Here is a 20,759-nt window from a genome sequence, read left to right as displayed (position 1 = left end):
TGTGACGGTGCCGAGATGGTATCTTGTTAGAACGTTCATAGTCTGATACTAAAATGTTTGCGTGTCTACGGCTCTAAAGCAACTTCTAAAATATTTTCGCGATAATAAGTTGCATTGATTTTGACACCAGACTTGCTGAAAAAGGTTGGAGTGCACCCATCGGCGATCACAGCTGCCCATACCATTACTTGAGATGAAAAATTACTTCGGGTAGTCATTCGAAGTCTCAAATTTTCGGTATTATATTTATTATTCGTATTAATCTATACTAATATTGACGGTTTTAATAAGAACTTAGAATGAAATTCTTCTATATGTTACTGCTCCGTTATCAAGTTTTAGTAGAATTCCTCTTAAAACTGTAAACGTCGTATTTCAATATGTGGCATCCCAGCGATACAAGGGCAGCTATAAGCATGAAAGCTATTTAGCAAGATCCTTATGCGGTCCATGCAAACAATGTATCAGTGATGTTGAAATCTTTCTTTCAAAGCATAAAGTATTGTCATTTATTCTTCTTTATCTTAGGAAGAATAAGGTATCCCGTTATATCCTGTAGAAGCGATCGATTCGTAGCTACGCTTAAAAACATAATTGACTATGTTCGAGATAACTAGATAACTTTGGACTATAAGGAGCAATATTGTTGAGTCAAAAACCAGCAATATGCAGTTTTGAGTTGATCAAGTGACTATATTCAATACTGTCCATCATTTATCCTCTGTGAATTTGGTAAATATTTTTTTAGCATTCAAATATTCATTTATTTATATAAGATATGTGTCTCTCATTGTTTATTTATTTATATTTATTTCAATTTATATTGGCTCAAATTTAAATATTTTTCTTCAAATTATTATTTTGCCATTACTAAATATGTTTTATTTGTTACAAATAATTTTTAGTGAAAAATGTAAATTGGTAATAAGAGTATCTGTTGATAAATATACATGTGCCATATTTAAGAATTTTTCTTCTGTAGAGAAAAGGCAAAGGAGAAGACCCGCAACTAATTCAATATCCATTCAGTTTCCGTTGCCAATCTGCATGTCAAATTTCTTAGATCATCGCTACATAAATGACAGTTCTGTATTCTTTGACATCACTTCCCTAATAATGGGACGTGTCAAAATAACAACTTCAATATTTTATCTGAGGAAATATGAGTGCTGCTTTAAAGAGCTGCCACAAAAAATATGTAGAAGAGCTCATGTGTAACTGGCGGAATGATTCAATTTCTGTCAATTCTTTTTTTTTCATATTTCCACAGTGGCTGTGTTTGCTTTGTGTCTGGTCTGGTTTCGTTGGATTGGATTGGATTGGGTTCGTCTCGTTTTTTTTTTTATGGAATATTTTTGTATATTTTTTCACAAATAATCATAAATGAAATCAATCATATTTAATAATACAATTACTAATTGATTTTAGTGTTCAATAAGTTTTCCCATTTTGATATTAATAATTTATTAAATAAGTTATTTTTAAATGATTTTAAGCCAAACTAACGTTGGTGATAAAAATGGTAAAATAGTTTAAATATTTAATATAAATTAAATTTAACAGAGCAATAAAAGTATATCGAATTGATTTTCGAAGTTATTGAAGGATTAAAATAATAAAATAAATTTATTTGCATAAAAGTTTTTGGCTTTTGTGCAATATAAAAAAATAAGTTTATGAAAATAGTATATAAAGTAGATGGATTTTGAATTTCTACTTTTTAATTTTTTTCACAATCAACATATATTAATTCAACAATTTCATCTGAATATTGCATAAGATCACTATTTAATTGAAGTGAGTTATATTGTACTATGCACTAGGTTCCGTCTAAATAACAAATCTCTATATTATTATTTTTATTAATAATTATATTATTCTATCCTCTTCTGCTTCATTCAGCTTTTTGCTCTGGATTGAGTAAAGTGACTCAATATTCCTTTCCTATTTCGTAGAATTGGTATCAGATGGTTTCCTCTTGTCTGATTGATTTCAATGCCATTGATTTTTATATTATAAATAAACATTTTCGTTCAAACTATTTTTTATAGTTTTTTAACTTTCTTCTTATTTCACATTTCTTATTATAAGACTAAGACTTATTTGAAGTAGTAATAACAACTGTATCGTGTACTTACGACAATTTCAATCATTAAAAATGTCAAATTTGATTGTGGTATGAATCTTGGACTTCATGGTTTAACGTATATATCATATTGTACTTGTCTATAAGTTTAGGTCAGGTTGAAGTGAAGACCTTATACACCAAAAACCATTTCAGCACACATAATGCCCGAATGCTTTACCAAGAATGGAGAAGTGGCTTATACACCAGACCAAGATTGCCACTATAAATAGGTATAAAGACCAAAGCTGTCGTCGAAAATACAATATCAAAAAAATCAGGCATGACTTATCTATTGTCATCATTTAATTTTTATCATCAAATTAACAAAATTCTAGAAAAAAGTGCGAACATACAAGTCAAGTACAACTGTGGATCAGTTGATTAATGAACACTAACTCTAAGCTTCCAAACAAATTATTTACAAATAATTAAATATAAGAATAAATATTTCCTATACTCCTCTACCTGACAGAGGCGTGGACGCTGTCTGTTGCATCGATGAATAAACTCGAGGCTTTTGAAATGTGGTGCTATCGACGTATGCTGAAAATAAGCTGGACAGAAAAAATTACAAATACAGTGGTACTTCGGCGTGTCAACAAAGAGACAGAAATATTAGAGACAGTAAAACGCCGTAAGTTAGAATTTTCCGGTCATATTCTGTGGCATCCGGAAAAGTACGAACTACTGAAATTAATCATTGAAGGCAGAAATAACGACAGACGTGGTCCTGAAAGACGAAAAATATCATGGCTGAAGAATTTACGTTAATGGTTTAATAAAAGTACAAGATCACTTTTTCGAGAGGCTGTAGATAAAGTCAAAATAGCAATCATGTTAGTCAGCTTTCGCAGCGGACAAGGCACCTAGAAGAAGAAGAAGAAGAAATATTTCCAAGATCACTGATGAAGGGGATTTGGCAACACTCGACACAGCTGTATGATCAGAGCCATAAATACAATTAATTAAAATAAATAAAAAATTTTGTTGTTGCAATTCACTACTGCTCGAAACCTCTCTCTATTAATTAAAGAGACCTCTCCATTATAGTGAAGTAGTCACTGCCATTATAACTGACGCTAGAATCAAATTTTATATAAAAATATTTTATAAAATTTCTATTAGAATAACATTCGGCATAAAATTTTTAAAAGATCATGATCCTTTAACATATAGTTCCTAATTTTTAATATGTATGATTGGAATATATAATATATAATATATAATATATATATAATATAAATATAAATATTTTTTCTGTATAACTGAGTGTTCGAATAAGAAATGACTCATTATATTCAAGTTTTTTATAGATTTAAGTGTTAAACGCTTCTACATATCTTCTACGTGAATGTAGTATAATTTATTTTGATAAAGTTGGATTGGAAATTCCACAGAAATACTTTAAAATGTTGGGTGTTGGAATACAGAACATGTTTTTAATATATTGCTAGTTATTTTAATGCATTAACTATAAACAAAATTTTTTTTTATGACTTATTGCCTTACTTTTCAAATCTTCCCTTTTTGTAAGGAATTCCTATTATAACACAATTCTTTTGTTTTATTTTAATAACTGAAACTACCCTTGACAACTCAGTCAATACAACCACTTCACTTCTTCACTTTTAATGTGTCGCAATATGAAACTAATTTAAAAACAATATAAATACGACACCGCAGGATACAATCAGATATGCAATTGGTCTACTTTAGAGTGTAATTACCAAGAATTTTTCTATGTCAACCAAGTGCAATAAAAAGGCGTTGCCAGGACTCATGCTGTTCCAGATACTTGACAGTATATACCAGGTAACAATGAGCTACGAATAATAAAATACTCGTAGAAATTAAATACCAGAGAATAGAATAAAATGCAATGTATTAGTTAGGCAATTGTCCTGAAGGTATTTCAAATTACACATGTGCACAGTGGGAGCTTGAATTTTAGTTCATCAATCCAATCCACATTGTGAAGTTGCACTAGACACAATGACGCACTGCACATGCTGGGCCAAGCCCGAAATAAAATTCATAGCTTCAAATGCGTGATTCGTTTCAAGTGCCTCAACCTAGCGTGACAATTTTTTGATGTAATTTCGGTCAAAATTGTGAGTACTCACAACAAATAATATACTCGTATATGAATATCAAAGCGAAACTAATGCAAATCATATTTTTCGTATTAATCATTTTCAACATTTACGAAGAGAGTTGATTCTCAGGAGTTGTACAGGAGCATGTGGGTGCCACTATATCTTCTAAGATTCACTTCAATATAATGAACTTTTGTCAGAACAAACAGTGCCGTGCAGCAAATGTGTAATGCATGTGTCACATCACATTTTGACAGCTCTTCTGTGCTTCATGTGTGCCGCATATGCAACCAAATCCATCTGAAAGCATTTGAAGCAGTCAGTGCGGGCACGGCAGGCAGGGCAGGCAGCTTGACTATTCCATTTGTTGACGGCACTTTGAGTGCAAATGCTGCTAAATTTGAGCTTAAATATCTAATTTAAGGGCTAATCAATACAAACAGTATTTATGTTGCTGTTGCTGTTGCTGAGGTGTCATTGTTGTTTTGTTGCCAGCAACATTAATGAGATTTCATGTGATTTTATGTGAAATGTGTTGACAGTAATTGAAATGTGACACATGCTTAAGTACAGGAAGAGAAACGTAAATGAACTTAAATAAATCTCTTTTATATTTAATTTATATTTATATTTATCAATTTGTATTGTACATAAGAATGGGACATTAGTCCAATGTTAATGGAATATCTCTTTGATAATCTATCAATATACAATTTGTACATTTATACAATAGTGAGTACATACGTTGATCTTTCTAGAGACTACTAGAATAGTAGATTGTTTTTTTAAAAACATTCATCTTAGGTTATTGTTTTGAATAATTTTTTTTTAAATATTAGTTAATTAAGTATGTATACTGCCCCGAAATAATTTCAAGTCGACAACTATAGATCCTACAAACAAAAATTTTATGCAGACAATGCTTAAAGTCCTTTGATTCTGAGTACTAAGTATATACTTAAGGTAATCAAATGATATAAAGTAAGATAAAAGTAAGATAAAGTAAGAAAGTAAGATACGCCTATACTATTATAATCAATACTTTGGTTGATAGTTTATAGATACAATGTTATAATAATGACTTATAATCTAGATGTAAAACGGCAGATCCAATAAATATTGTGACAAAGGTAGAATGTAGAAGAAAAAGAAAGATAAAAAGCAAGACTGATTCTAAACATATCAAAATGTTGAGATAGCAAAATTGAAGATGTAGATTATCTATAAAAATAATTAAAAATGTATAAAGGCAATGGACGAGCTAGACTAGTTAGCTAACATCACTCTTATTTGAATTCCTAGATACAGAAACAGAAATGTTCATTGGGGTATTGCGGTACTGGCTTATGTCCCCCTGAAGATCATTAAGAGAAGCACTTACCTCACTTTTCTTCAGCTTGTCAATAACAAAGTGAAGACACTTAGGTTATGTGTAACATTCCGGGTAATATGGCTTTCTTATAACAAGACAAAATCTTGGGAACTTATTTAAAAGGACCGCTTGAGGACTGCAAGGCTTACGCAGTTCTCTCTGGTTACTGGTGTTTGAGAACCGACGCATAGAAACTCCGCATTCTTTTAAATACTCATTGCATCGGTTATGGAAATTTAGGAGAAAAAGACATTATTAAACATTTTCTCTTTGTATTCCTTGTTCTGGCCTCCAGATTACATAGGTTTTAAGGATAGTACTTCTTTGAAAGCCTGTCAGACTGTAAGGATGAATAACCTATTAAAATATTTTAATTAGTTGCGATAGATTTAGTTTCTGTTTTCTAGCGTAAGTTTTCTTACATAGAATGTGTTATTAAAACGACCAGAAATCACTAATTGAAGTCAGCCGATGAGTACCTGAGTGATGAGCTGCCACTGCAACAAACTAAACTATTATCCCATCTAATTTTTTTCTGGTCACGGTAATATGGCTATTTATGAAGGCATAGCCCGGTTGAAGAGATAAAGCCATTCCAACAGATGCTGACAATTTTCTTACTGGATTAGTATCTAAAGTGGTACAACAAAATGCACTGTAAAACTGGGTTCAGTAATTTTTTTAATTATGGGTGTAACTAATATACGGTGGTTTCTCTTAATAACTATAAGGTATAAGCAGCACTATTTCATCTTAAAATAAAGCATCAAAGAATCAGATGCTTTGTCAGTTGTATCCATATAATCCACATGAGTTAAAAAAGTTTTTTTTTGTTTATTGTATTTATTGTATAATCAAGATCTTTATGAGTGCTGGTATTTTATTTTCAGATATTTCAATTATTAATTTTTTTCCCATCTCATAAATAAACCTACAATATTTACTTATTTTGACATAAGCGCCCTTAAAGCATTTAATTTGTTTGCCTTCAAAATTGTCTACTATATAATTTTATATTATATTATACAATAAACACAATAAACATATTTAATTATCTAAAATACTGTGTGGTCATGCTTCAATGATTAAATTAAATAGCTGAAGTTAAAACTTAATTAACTTCTTAATTCGATTCATTTAATTAATTCATAATTGAGAATTACGTGAGGACAAAACGTAAGGGTGCATAATATTGAGTTGATACATTTTGCAGATAAATTAATTTTCAAATATAAAATTATATGGGAATTTCTTCTAAGAATCATAAAATAATTCCTTTTAAAACAGCTGTGCTTTTATTCCTTTCATTGAAAAGTATGAATATAAAATAAATTGATTGCCTTTGATCCTTAATTTACTGCATTAATGAGTACACATAAATTCTTTTAATGTGTACCTAAAAGCTTATTATCATTGAAATACATAATTTAAAATATATATATAGACACATTATATATATATAAAAATATTTAATAAAGATTTTGTTTCGAACAGTAATGAACTACAACAACCAAAATTTTATTTTTTATATTATTTTAATTAAATGAATTTTTGGCTGACCATACAGCTGTTTCGAGTATTGTCAAATACCCATGATCAGTGGTCTTGGAAATAATTCTTGTATTTAATTATTCGTAAATAATTATTTTTGAGACTGCAAGTACCAGAAATCGAACTCGGGTTCTGCCAAATGTGAAGCTCAGATTCAGCGCACCTTAACCAATTGATCCAAAGCCGTACTTAACTTCTTATGTTCGCAAAAATATTTAAAAAATTAATTTCAAAATTACTTTAAAGTACACAAAAATAATAGAAATACACATAAATAAAAAAACATATATTTCAGTATATCTTGGTAAATAAATGGAAAGGATAGGAATAAACGGGGTACCAACTTCCAAAGGAGCAGAGCATTGCGACCATAGTTAATCTTTTATACTGCAACAGACGCTAACCGAAGAGAAGACATTGAGGATCTTCTAATGTCAGAAGGGAAGAGTTGTTTTCAACACAGTGACCTCCTCCTGGTCCAGCTCAAGGCTGGGCAGTCACAGAGAATGTAACTGAAATGAATCGTATTCTTCTAAGCATAGTGGATAATCTATCTCTTGGGACAGACTCATTTTGTTAAGGTGATAACGCAGTCGATATCTCTCCAGTATATATTTATATCAATTTAAATAGATAAATTTACCATTTTTTAGGAATTTATAAAAATAGCCATTTAATATATTCTAAATTAAATTAAATAAATAAACATATATATATACAACGAATCAGTTGATGTAAGCTATAAAGCATTTAATGCTTTATAGTGGAATATCCTTTTTTGACAATCATCTAAAGTCATTTAGATTTATACATTTTTATTATTGTTGAAATGATTTCTATTATGCAAATAAAAAAAAAATGAAACTTTTGATTTGTTTTAGATATCGCTGACTTATTCGTATAGATATATTTTCACATAAAATGCAATTACGTATCTTTTAAACAATATAACATCCACCTGAAAAACGGAAACAGTGAATGCAAATAGTTTCAGTAAACTTTGTATTAAAATAAATTCTCACTATTCACGTAGAAATATATAAAACACAACAATTGGGATTTATTGTAGAATAATGGGTGTTCTGATTAATTTCAGAAACACCTTTCACATGTGCATAAATGTGAAAGGTGTGTGATATATATAAATCTATATGTTGGAAACTATATATACTCCAGTTTTTTATTAAAACTTTCATGGGATCTTCCATATACAGATGAGACTAAGTGTTTGAAGTCACTAACTCGAGGAACCATAATAAAATAGTTTTAATGTTCGAAGTGGAGAAGGGATGATGATATAGTTTTTGAAATTTTACTGAAATATAGTCTTCGAATTATTTCTAAAATAAATAAATAAATAAATTAGATCTTAAATAAGTTATTGAGACTACAAGTACCAAGGATTGACTTGTGCCCTGCCAAATTTGAAGCTCAGAGTCAGTCAAAGCCGTACTTGATTTGTATGTCCAAACTGGGAGTTTTGTTCATTTGCTTTGAAGTTAATTTATCAATAGAATGATTGAATTAATTAATCATAGTTATTTAGATGTTAAATTTCAATACTTTTGTAAAGACATTATTTATTGCAAAATTTTATTACAGCTTCTTGTATATAGAACTATTTGTTTATTTTTTTGTGGTGTGCAAAATTATTTATTGCATGATTTTTTTACTCTTTCTTGTTTATAGAAACTATAGAACCTACATTTATTTTCTATCCATAAAACTATTAACATTTATTAAAGAATTTAACCATTGATGATAGGTATTTGGAAACACTAGAAAGAGTTGTATGGTCAGTCAAAAACTCAATTAATTAAAAGAAAAAGAAAAATTTTGTTGTTACAATTCACTACTGTTCAAAGCCACTCCATTAAATACAATAGTTTCAATTACTTAAAATAGTCTCTACCGAAAAATGTACTTCAGTTTAAGTAACTTTTAAGTAAAATATTAAACAATTTTTATATAATATATTTTTTCTCAAAATTGAGCTCATGTGACCCTGTATATGATTGCCAAAGTAAAATAGAGTATCGGATACTAAAAACAATATAGTTTTTTCAATGGAAACATTATTGTTTTTCGCTGAGTAAATAATAAAAATATTTGAAATTCGACGAATATTTTATAGATTTTCGCTGTATTTCATTTCATTTAAGCTACTGAAATGAATGATACTGAATTAACAGAAGTTTTTTATGTACAAAAATTGAATCGAATGTAGTAAATTGGCATTAAAGTGGATATAAAAAATAAATTTAATCAATTTCGCAACTCATCAAATGGAATTATTGGATGCATCAAATAGAATTTGAATTGCTTTGTGAAAATATTCCGAATGAAAAGCTTAGAAATGCACTCTAGCTTTCATGTGTGGAAGAGTTGAAACATTTTGATTATCACGTTTCCACAGTAATGATAAGCATTTTCGGCTATGAGTTATTTTCAGCGTATACATAACACAATAATTGGGAGGAATACTTCACTGAAACAACAACACAACAAAGCGCAACAAACTGAATTTGCATACTTGGTATTGAATTTCATATGTAGAGCAACACCCAACCGGATCCACTTTCAAAAGGATAACAGCGACAGCTACAACATGCCTGGAATCAAATAAATTAGATATTAATGCAAAAATTTGTTGAAAAACATTAAGTAAAACAACAAGAAATTCAAACAAACTGTGTTTGACTGCCTTTTATATAAATTCACTGTTGCAACTAATCTCGAATAAATCTTTAAGTAACTGCAAGGAGAATTTTAAAATCTCACAACGATGACAAAATCATACTAAACAATGTATTTGTGTTTCTCTTAGTAACACAATGTTACGCCCTCAGATTCACAATCTTGCATTGTGTAGCATTGTGTATCTAGATACTTAAGGTATTAACCAGCCATGATCACATAATCCCGAAATTGTTACACTGTCATTTTTATCCTTTTAAGCCAACACTGCAAACGTCTGCACCCGCATACCTACTTGTGTTGACAATGCGTGTTAGCTTAAAGTATTTTCAAGATGCATATTGTATATATTGTATCTGCATAACTCCCTGCTAAGCGGATTTAAGTATAGGAAGAGCATCAGCTAGGTGAATGTCTCTAAGATGTGCCGCTGCTGGCAACACTTCAGCTAAGCAGGAATGTATTTATATTTTGTTGTTCTTGTTGTTGTTGTTGTTGTTATCATTTTTATCCTGAAGAAATGCAGTCAGCTCCTTGTTTATTTTTTTCTTCACATAATGCATTGATGCACACGTAGTTGCAAGTTCGTTGCTGTGTGCATCTGCAGTTTTCATTGTTGTCCTTTGTTGGGATGCACTTACTTTGCAACTAAAGTGGATTAAGTCAGTAAGTATTCGGTACATAATATTACATTTTCTTTGTGTCATTGTATTACTTAATAAAGGAATCTAATTAAATTTAATTTAAAAATGAAAACAAAATTCAGGAAGAGGAAATGTTAGTAAACAATAACTTTTTCTTTAACTCCTCAATAAGTTGTTATCCTCAATAAGTTTATATAGAGAAAGATTAATGGTAAATTTTGAAGAACTAAAACTGACACAGTTTCATGTGAATTTAAAAATACTTGGATCACCTCATGAAAAAGTTTACCATTTGCATTACTTTTGGACTTATTTTTGATTTAAATACATATTCATTATCTCTCTATATCATCTCTCTGTATATATTTTGTATTTTTTGAGACTTAACAAAATATTTGTCATCTACTAAAGTTAATGTTCATTATATTGACTGTCGATAGCAAGCAGATATATATAACTAGTTTGATTTAAAACAATTGCAGTATAGAATTTAATATTTGACTTTGGATTAATAAGAGCTGAACATATAGATAAAAATAATATAATCAGTAAAACAAAAATTTTTGTATCAGCCAGGATACAAAGAAAGGACTCACTTAGGTGGGATATTAAAAAGCATTCCTAAGCAGTAAGCCACTGATCAGGCTGGGTGCCTGAAGTTATTGGACGCAGTCGATAACACTCACATTTGTAATGCCCAACGAAGTGAGTAAGTTATATGCTATACATATGGTCAGTGAAGGCTGACAAGCAGATATCTATCTTTAAGGCTTTAAAAAATTTTTTCTAACTCTGTATATAGCTATCATTACTCACTCCTAACTTAGATGAATTTGAAAATTTAAGTATTAAGCCTTCTATGTTTTACCTCCTGAATGCTGGAATGCGATTTCAGCTGGAAGTCTTTGACTGCTTTGATGGCTGAGATCTTTTCAACTCGTTTCTAAGAAATAAACTTTTCCAACATATATACATGTCTGTATGTGAGTTTTAACATTTTTACACAATCATTTTATGTTATCATTGGATGAGTTAAATTAGTTTTAAATATATGTGCATAATTCAAACAATATGGTTAATAGTTATATAGTTTTTAATAGTTATATATCAGTATACTATAATGTCTATGGGGATAATCAACAATTGTATTTACATAGAATTTACAAAAGTGTTACAAAGTTAGTATTTGCTTGGCATTTGTGAAACAAATTAAATTACCTAATTTTTTTTTGTATTTGAATGTACACTTATTACATTCCATAGATTTTCTAGGCTTTAATATTAGGTTTTTAAAAAATATTTGAAATTTAATGTGACTAAAAAGTAGTTTCTACTCCAAAACTAATCCTTAAATGTTCCACTTAAATTTTTAATGCCCTTTGGTGAGCTAATGTAAGCCGCCAAAAGTAGGCTACAATATTTTCCCATTAAAATCAAAACTTTTTCCGCTGCTAATGCAACAAAGCAATTAGAAGCAGAGAAGGAATTAAATTTCATTTTAATGGCTGAGCAAAAGAAAAAAAACAACGTTTCTAAGGATTAAAAAGGAAATCAGAGAGACCATATTATTATTAAATCAAAAAGAAAAGATATAAAAGATAAAAATGATGTGCTTGGCTGTGAGCCAACGAAACTAGGCAACAATTTAAAGTGCACACAAAAAAGTACTAATAAAAATCAAATTCAATTTGATTAAATTCAAAGCAATTTGAAATTGTAAACCTCAGGAGAAAATTACGGGCGCATAAAAGTGGAAGACACTACGAAGCACTTCTCTTTAAGGACAACCAACGTAACAGGATGATGCGAATTTAATAAGCGAACATATGGAACGCTTATGCGAAGGGGAGTGTTCACTCTGACAAACCTAAACAGTGCATAAACACCGCACTGGGACGGAGTGACATGTTTATTGTCAAGTTCTTAGATAAAATAAAAACTGTGAAATAGCAGAAGGTGAAGTGAAGTGAAGAGAAGTGGGAGGTAAGATGTTCTTCACGTCGTTTTATTAGCTGTTAGCTTAGGTTAACACTGCAACTGATAACAATGCAAAGATGTGCTGTGAGCAATGCTTAGCTTTGTAGCTAAGCAACCACATGCCTCAACTCGTAGTAACCACCAGTTGCGTTGCGATGCTGTGGAGTCAGCTGTGGAGTGTCACACTGCCTGAATGTTGTTTACTTTCTTTGCAAGTGGCGTAGGCAGCGGACCGCAACATATTACGTTGGAAATTGACATGCGCATTGCTGCTGTGGAATGTGGAAACTAAGAGCGTAACTATTCCTTACCCAAAATATAAGCTCCCAAACTTGGTGGCACATATTGGTACGAAAGGCTTGTAAACATGCTACCAAGTTTCGGCACATGCTGTGGCATGTTTGCGTTCATGGTTTGCTGGTCGCTGTGATAAGTTAATTTCTGGCATGCACCAACTCAACCAAACAGTTCCTTATGTACTTTCAATCCTAACGGTTGCATTTCATCTCAGTACAAAATCAGATACGCGTAAAATTCTTACTCGACGAATAAGAATACGAAAATTTTCGTAAAAATATTTCGCAAAGTCGTCGCAAAGCCGAGATGTATCTTGATACGTTGCAAAAACTTTAGAGTGTTTAATATCCTTAAGGAGCAAACGATTCTTTGTGATAAAACACAAACTTTCTTGTAATAAAAATAAACAAAATAAAACTTTAAGATATCCTTTGAGTGTATATGGTGCGGTTTTAGATGTACTGACTTGCATGGCAATTGCTTCGTCAGTTACTATTTGTGTGGAGAGTCGTCTTACTGCTGGAGCATTTAAGTGTCCTGTAGTTGAAGATTTTTCTGTTTCAATTTTTGGCGCGTAATCAGACAGTTTAATGGCGCTATTTTTATTGACTTCATTTTCACACTTTGTATTGTATTTCACGTTATCTTGAAGCGTTAAATTGATTAACCAATAAAGTCAGCAGAAAAGTGAAATTTTTTACAATATCCATTGGCTGATTTAACATTTAAACGCTGATTTTTAAATTGAATTTTCGTCCTCCTCCCGCTGAGGCAAGCACTGATTGTGGTCGTTTATGTCGTAAATTGTTTTAAGTGTCATCAATAAAGATAAAGTATTAAAGGAAATAAAATTTAAAGTGATAAAATTTATGTTTAACAAACGAAGTTGCTACTTAATTACTTGAAACTTCAATGTTTGTAATCAGTACTTCACTGATCTTGGAAGTGGAACCCTACAAAAAATCATCACATTGCTGATACTAATAAGTAAGTAGTGGAATTATTGCATATAATTAATATATAAGTATGAGTAGTATTTTTAAAAACAAATTATTATCATTGACCTTGCCATAAACCCAAAATAAATAAGAGATTTTTATGGAATAGTAGTGAAATTACAACAACAAAAATTTTTATTACTTTTTAATTACTTGAATTTTTCACTGACCATACAACTGTTTCCAATACTGAAAAATACCTATCAACAGCGTTCTTGGAATAATTTCCTTAAATTACTTTTTTTGAGATAGTTAATTTATTAATTAAAAATAATAAAAAAAATTTTTGTTGTTCAATTTCACTACTGTTGGATAAAGAAACCTCTCTTTTGAAAACTAAATTCCATTATGAATTTAGTTTCTTTCATCAAAATGGACATAAAATATCAATTAAATACAAAACAAATAAGAAAACTCTTCAATAATATGTATGAAAACAAGAAAAAGAAAAATATACCAAAATATTTTGAATGGATGTTGGTTATTTCTTTTCTCCATTTATTTATAGAATATAAGTTATTTCTATTAACACTGAAAACATTTTCAAAGATAGATTAATATCTAACTTATCTATGTATTTATAATATATATAATATCTATGGAAACTATTTCAATTGGCAAGCACTTTTTTGTCTTATACTTTCGATTCTTTTATAAATATTCGATTAAATGGTGCTGTTAGCTGCATCTTTGGTTTCTGTTTAGTATAATGTATATATTTACACCAAGTTAGAAATGGACTACATGAATATGTGAAGAGTAAAATTTCAGTTATTTAATTTAGTTAAAGATATTGAAAATTAATTTATAAATTTACTTTACAGTCTTTAATTAAGCAGAAGTGCATATTGAAGAAATATAATATAAGATATTTATATCATTGTTTCATTTTGAAATAAATAACAAAAATTCGTCAATGAATAAATGTCTAGTACTTTTTAAATATAAGATATATAAAAAAATGTTCTTCATTGCATATTAGATATTATTATTGAGGTATTATATTAAGTCCTGATTAAATCCATCATAATAAAAAGTGTTGTATATGGAAATCTGTCTTGAATTGTATAAAAAATTTAGGATTAGTATTGGCATTTAAATATTTTTACTTAGGCATAGAAATAAGATATGTTCATTCAAGTATATTCAATCAAGTTATGTTCCATGTACTTATCTTTCAGTTCTCTGCATTTATGTTTTAGACTCTAAGTAATTCCTTTTTATGTATATGAACCTCTATAGATTTTGAATATGATTCCGTATATTGTTCTCTCGCCAAACAGCTTTCTCATATTTGTCTCCAATAAACTTAGGGCCCGGTATCCAATAGATATGCAATTAACTATTTAATGCTAAACTTTCTATGGGTACTCTACTTTCCAGAAAAGGCTTAAGCACTACATGATTTAATGTAAATACTGAGCTATTAACGTAGATGTTTATCTTAAAGTTGCATTTCTTTCAGTTAAGACTAGTTTCAGGAAATTGTAATTAAACGGATATAAAGATTTAGAAACGATAGCTTATAGAACAACACTAACAAAATGAATGACGATTTGTTTACTGGGACTACTTCCAATATTGAAAGGTTAGTGCGGTAGAAAATTAGAAACCATTCAAAGATTTTGAAGAAGAGATGGAAGATATGGTTTGCATATAACAACTGGAAGTGATGTCATCTTTGTGAAACCACAACTTCGGTAGAAAGTCGGGTAGAAAGTTGTAATATACATATGTCCCACGCCTTTGGATGTCTTCTTTCTTCTATTTCTGAATAAATATTATAATGGTATAAAATAAACTAAAAAAACGGAGCATGGAGCATGTAGTACTTTTAAATATTTGTATTAAGAAGTCAAGATTTTCGTTTTCTACTTAATAAATGAAATAAATAAATTCCCAATAACAACAAACAAAGTTCCATTAAGAATAATGACATCCACAGGGACCTCAAGATTGATCCCAGAGGATGTCATTCTTCGGTTAACATGTTCTTCTCAAGCTTTTTGAGATATGAGTACTTATTAAGATATATTCAAATTTATTATGTTAATATTCATTACAAAAAAAATTTCAAAAATATTTTGAGATATGTTATATCTTCAACATTTTTACTTTATTGCACACAAAATTTTTAACTGCATATAGCAAACGATGCATTTTATTTAATTTAGATAATATAACTAAAATAAAATATTAAATAAAATTTATTTACAAATTTTAGAAGCACATACAATATAGGCACATTTAGGCATACTCTTTTATAATTATAACAAAATTTTATAATATATAAAGTTGAAGAGCAGAAAAGGAACTATGGACTCTGAGGATAATCAACCCCGTCCCGTGTTTGTTTTAACGAAGGCCGAGTCGGGCGGAATGTATTTGTTGCGGGTATTAAAGCTTTTACCGGAACCGCATTTAATCTCCTCGCAGGTCTGCACATCAGAAGAGGCACATGCATATAGGGTCATGAGATGTGTTTACAAATTCAACTTATTCTTCTTTAATTGCTGCAAGACCCTTCAAGAAATAATCGACTTCCTCAACACTTTTAAAAAATTGTAACAGAATTAATATTGTGTATATCGGGTAATATGCTTTTTTGGATCATTTTCTAATATTTCATGTTTTTTAGTATTTTAGTCTTGAGCTATTCTAACTTTCACCAAAATTTACAAAACTAACATTATGGAATATATGCAAGTATTTTCCAACTTTTGACATTATTAGTGTTAATAGTGAAAGTAAAATAATTTTAACTGGAATTGAAAGAAGCGGTGTTCTGAAGTATCTCTAGACTAAATTTGTATCTTTCAATATCTTTTTATCAAAGCCGATGCATAATAAATTAGTAAGTTGAACTTATTATACTAAACTAATGAGACAAAGCCTAATCTATTTAGCCACTAATTCTAAGCACATATAAAAGATTTTAAACTGCAGTTTGAGTAATAAATTTATTTCTTTAGTGCGAAATATGAAGGGGCTGCGTTCTTTGCTGTTATCGTTGCTAAAGCCTGGCTTAGGATCCAGTTAATATACTTAAGGAACTCATTTTTTTTACCTTATTACAAGTAGTGAAAGTTTTATGAAATACAATAAGTGGCAGTTAGTTGACAGGATTGATGATTGACTATAGGAGCTACACCCTACCTTCCTCTACTGGTTTTCAGAAGGGAAAGGTTTTTGCTAACTAAATTTTTAAATTGCCTAAAATTTTATTTTGCTATAATTTCAATAAAATTTAATAAATTTTAAATAATAATTTAATAAATAATAATAATTTAATAAAATATAATTTAATAAAATATTGTTGTTTCTATTATGATTACTTTAGACAAAGGGAAATATATGAAATGATATGAGTTTTATCAAAGTCTTTAGTATAGCTTAGTCATGGTTAGTGCAATTTGTTCATATATCGAATATCCTGAAGATTAAATCGACTTGATTTGATTGGTAACAAAAAAATAAGAACATAGAAGTTTACAAAAACTTTCTATGGCTTCCCTATTTTTCAAAACATTTTATGACATTATATGATATAAGGCAATTGTCTTCATACCTAAGAAAACTGGTGTTAGAAGCTGTGACATAATATGTATGTTCTAATTCTCGTATATGTGTTTAATATTAGAACAAGAATCAAATTTTTCAAATTAACTTCGCATGTTGGTGGAACAAAAGTATGAATTTTGACAGTTAGTCTATTGCCAATAGACTATGTAGCTTTACTTTATTTATTATTGCATGAAAATTATTTTTGCTAGAGATAGTCGGAATAGTCGGAATAGTCGAAATTCTAGCAGGAGATATATAAAAAGATTAAGCCAGCATCTCAATGAGCTAAAAATCTGGACAAAGATATATATATTTTTTTTTTTCAGTTTCTTAACGTAATCTGATAAGCTATTAAATCTGGATCTCTCAATCTCTGTGGAAACTTTATATAAATATTATGTCTTATCTTTGAAATGATAAATTAAAAAAGAAAAGATTTGTTAAATCTATAAGTTTTATTCTCAGAGCATAAATGTAGATTTGAAATTATTATCTATCTATCATTATCTATCCATCCTACCCCTTCTTTTAATTATGCTGTTTAAAAAGGTTTCTACTACTCCGATAATAATTATACTGCAAATGTACTTTTTGAATGCATGCTGTAGTAAAAAATCAAAAGACACTTATTACTAATGCCCCTATAAGTAGGCAATAAAAAATAATTTTATTTAAATTTTACATAATTTCCCTTATATTATTTCTTAATCTTCATTATTTATTAAATTAATCTGTAATAATAAATTATATATTATTGTTATTACATATAAACAAGAATAATAATATTAATTTATGATTCTGAGCACAAAATATGCTAATATAGACTTCACTAAGCCATAATTTCATTCTTTTAAATTATACATTAAATAATAACTAAATTTGCAGTTGGATAAATTAGTTAAAGTTTTAATTTAATAAATTTAATGAAACCGTTGAACTTATGGTGTTATAGTGCATTAATTATATTAGGAATGGCTTCATTATAACCAACACAAAACACTAAAAACGCAACGGAGTAGGGGTTACAGTGTCACAATGTTTATGTAAACAACTTGTGAACAGGCAAAAAAATTAAAATATATAAAATACACGTAGAATGAACTATAAAAATTATATAAACTGATTTGGTTGGGTCGGGTAGCTTTTAGTTTCGTTTTCAAACTGCAATGTAAAAAATTGACGCTATTTAAATGCACCCCAAGGGCTGACTGCAACAATGACGTGAACCGGATATGGCGACGATGCAGTGGAATTCTGTTGATGAAATTGTAATGCAGCGTGGGTTGTTAGGATGTTCACTCCAGCATGAATTTCACTTTAAGTAAACAAGTTAATCAGCGCTGATACGAGTGATAAACAAAGAGAAAGTGCAAATGAGTATGTACTAAGCGAGGGATGCATCTAAAGTCTTTAATTATGTAATTATGTTAATTACCTTAAGGTAATGCCATAATGCTAATTCCCAACTCTATAGTTTAAAATAAAAAATAATTCATGAAATATATAAATGATATGTATATAAAATTGAACATTTTTTATATATTTGAAACTAATGTTTTTCAATATTAAATAGACTAAAACCCTCAAATATGTTATATAATTAATCTTTAAATTAACTATAAAAGACCACATATATCAGCACCTAAAAGGATTGAATTAAGTTGTTTAATTCAAGCGAAAACTGCTAAAAATTAATCGTTCATAGTATCGATAAAGTTTCGGTTTTGACACATATTTTATAAAATAAAAAATATATCATTCCTTAATTTTTTTAAATTTCTATGAAACAACTTTTAAGATACCAGTAATTAATTTTGTTCAATATATCCTTTGTATTTTAATGCCTTCATGGGCCCTTATTTGCCCAATATAGAACCTTCAAAATTAATTACTGTTCAAATAGAACACTGGACTTTAGGTGACATGGGCCGAAGTTCAACCTATTCTCTCAAATATCGTGTAGTACATGTCTACCGGCGTTCGAAAAGGAACACTCCGTGATATTTCCAATATTAGCATTGATACAAAAACAAGATACAAAAGAAAAAAATGGAAGATTGACGAACAAAAAACAATAAAGAAGAAAACAGAAAAAAATAAAACAAAAAAAATAAAGAATATAGAAGAATCCCTTCCTTTTATTACCAGAAAAGAAGAAAGATGAATAATAAAGAAGAAGAAAAAAGAAGAGTGAAGAATAATCAAAAATCATTTTGTAGTGATAAAAGACAGAAAAAGATATAGATTGCATCAAAAGGAAGAGAAGAAAACAATTCTGATAGAAAAAACAGCTGTAATTTATAGTATTAAGAGTTAATGCATTGTTTATAAAATCGAAAAAATATTTTTACCATAAACCATTCCTATCCATACGATTAACAATTTTCCAAATATAATAAAAATTACAACTTTACGACTAATAAATAAATAAATTGTACTTTTATACAAAAAATTTTTCTATTGCAAATAAATACTTTATCACTAAGCAACAACCCTGAAATAGTTATATGATTAACGTTTATATTTCCTTATTCAATTTATCTACATCTTCATTATTTATACACACAGAATTAGTTAAATGAAGCCTTTTAAAATTTTATCTCGTAAATATCTAATTTTGTAAGCCACCCTCGCCATCGCTGTTGTTGTTGTTGTTGTTGTTGTTGTTGTTGTCAAATTGTTGTACGTATCGTATTACGTTAATGGCTTTGTTTATTTTTGTGGTTGCTACTGAAGCTGTGGCAACTGCAGTTGCCTTGCAAAGTGAACGCAAAGCAACAATATCTTGTTGCATACAGGCAGAGATCTCAACAAAAACAACAACAACAACGAACCACATAAGTTGTAGTGAAAATAAGAATAACAGTGAAAAAACAACAGAATAATGTTAGTTTTTACATTAATTTAACATATATACATACATATTTTAATGTTGTTTTTATTTTTGTTTACTATACTATGTACACTATTTGTGCAATTGAAAAAGAAAGGAGAATGAAATTAAAAATAATAATAAAATATGGGAAAATAAAAAATGAAATATCCTTTTAAAAAAATGCCATTCACTTTGTAACGAACCTTTCTGGCCGGGGTTTTACTCGCCGGATTCAAGGTTCAGTCCTACAATAAATTTATTTGATAGGAACAGTGGAATACGGTGGATGGTGACGTTGGTACGGTGATATGGTTTGAAGAAATGTGAATTTCTTCTCTATACAATGGATTTGACGTAGAAATGTTAATTTCGACGCCCCTGACAAAAGGTTTGAAGAAATGTGAATTTCTTCTTTATACAATGGATTTGGCGTAGAAATGTTAATTTCAGCGCCCCTGACAAAAGGTTTGAAGAAATGTGAATTTCTTCTCTATACAATGGATTTTGGCGTAGAAATGTTAATTTCGACGCCCCTGAAAAAAGGTTTGAAGAAATGTGAA

At 29.4% G+C, this 20,759-nt stretch overlaps 1 protein-coding gene and 1 long non-coding RNA gene across 3 annotated transcripts in view; both read left to right on the top strand.

Moving 5' to 3' along the window:
• LOC119673171 (protein sprint) overlaps positions 1-20,759 on the top strand; it is a gene marked incomplete at its 3' end in the record, with an annotated part of 222,386 nt that overhangs the window by 68,307 nt on the left and 133,320 nt on the right.
• Positions 15,973-16,980, top strand: LOC119673175. 2 transcript variants are annotated; one of them, XR_005252017.1, is made up of 3 exons: positions 15,973-16,352; positions 16,407-16,614; positions 16,733-16,980. It is a non-coding gene; the product is annotated as an uncharacterized LOC119673175 (long non-coding RNA). The 2 variants fall into 2 exon arrangements; XR_005252016.1 differs by having other exon boundaries at positions 16,399-16,614.

The sequence above is a fragment of the Teleopsis dalmanni genome, chromosome 1 (genome assembly GCF_002237135.1).
Source record: "Teleopsis dalmanni isolate 2A chromosome 1, ASM223713v2, whole genome shotgun sequence".
In the NCBI taxonomy this organism is placed as follows: domain Eukaryota; kingdom Metazoa; phylum Arthropoda; class Insecta; order Diptera; family Diopsidae; genus Teleopsis; species Teleopsis dalmanni.
This window is presented reverse-complemented; position numbering and strand designations above follow the sequence as displayed.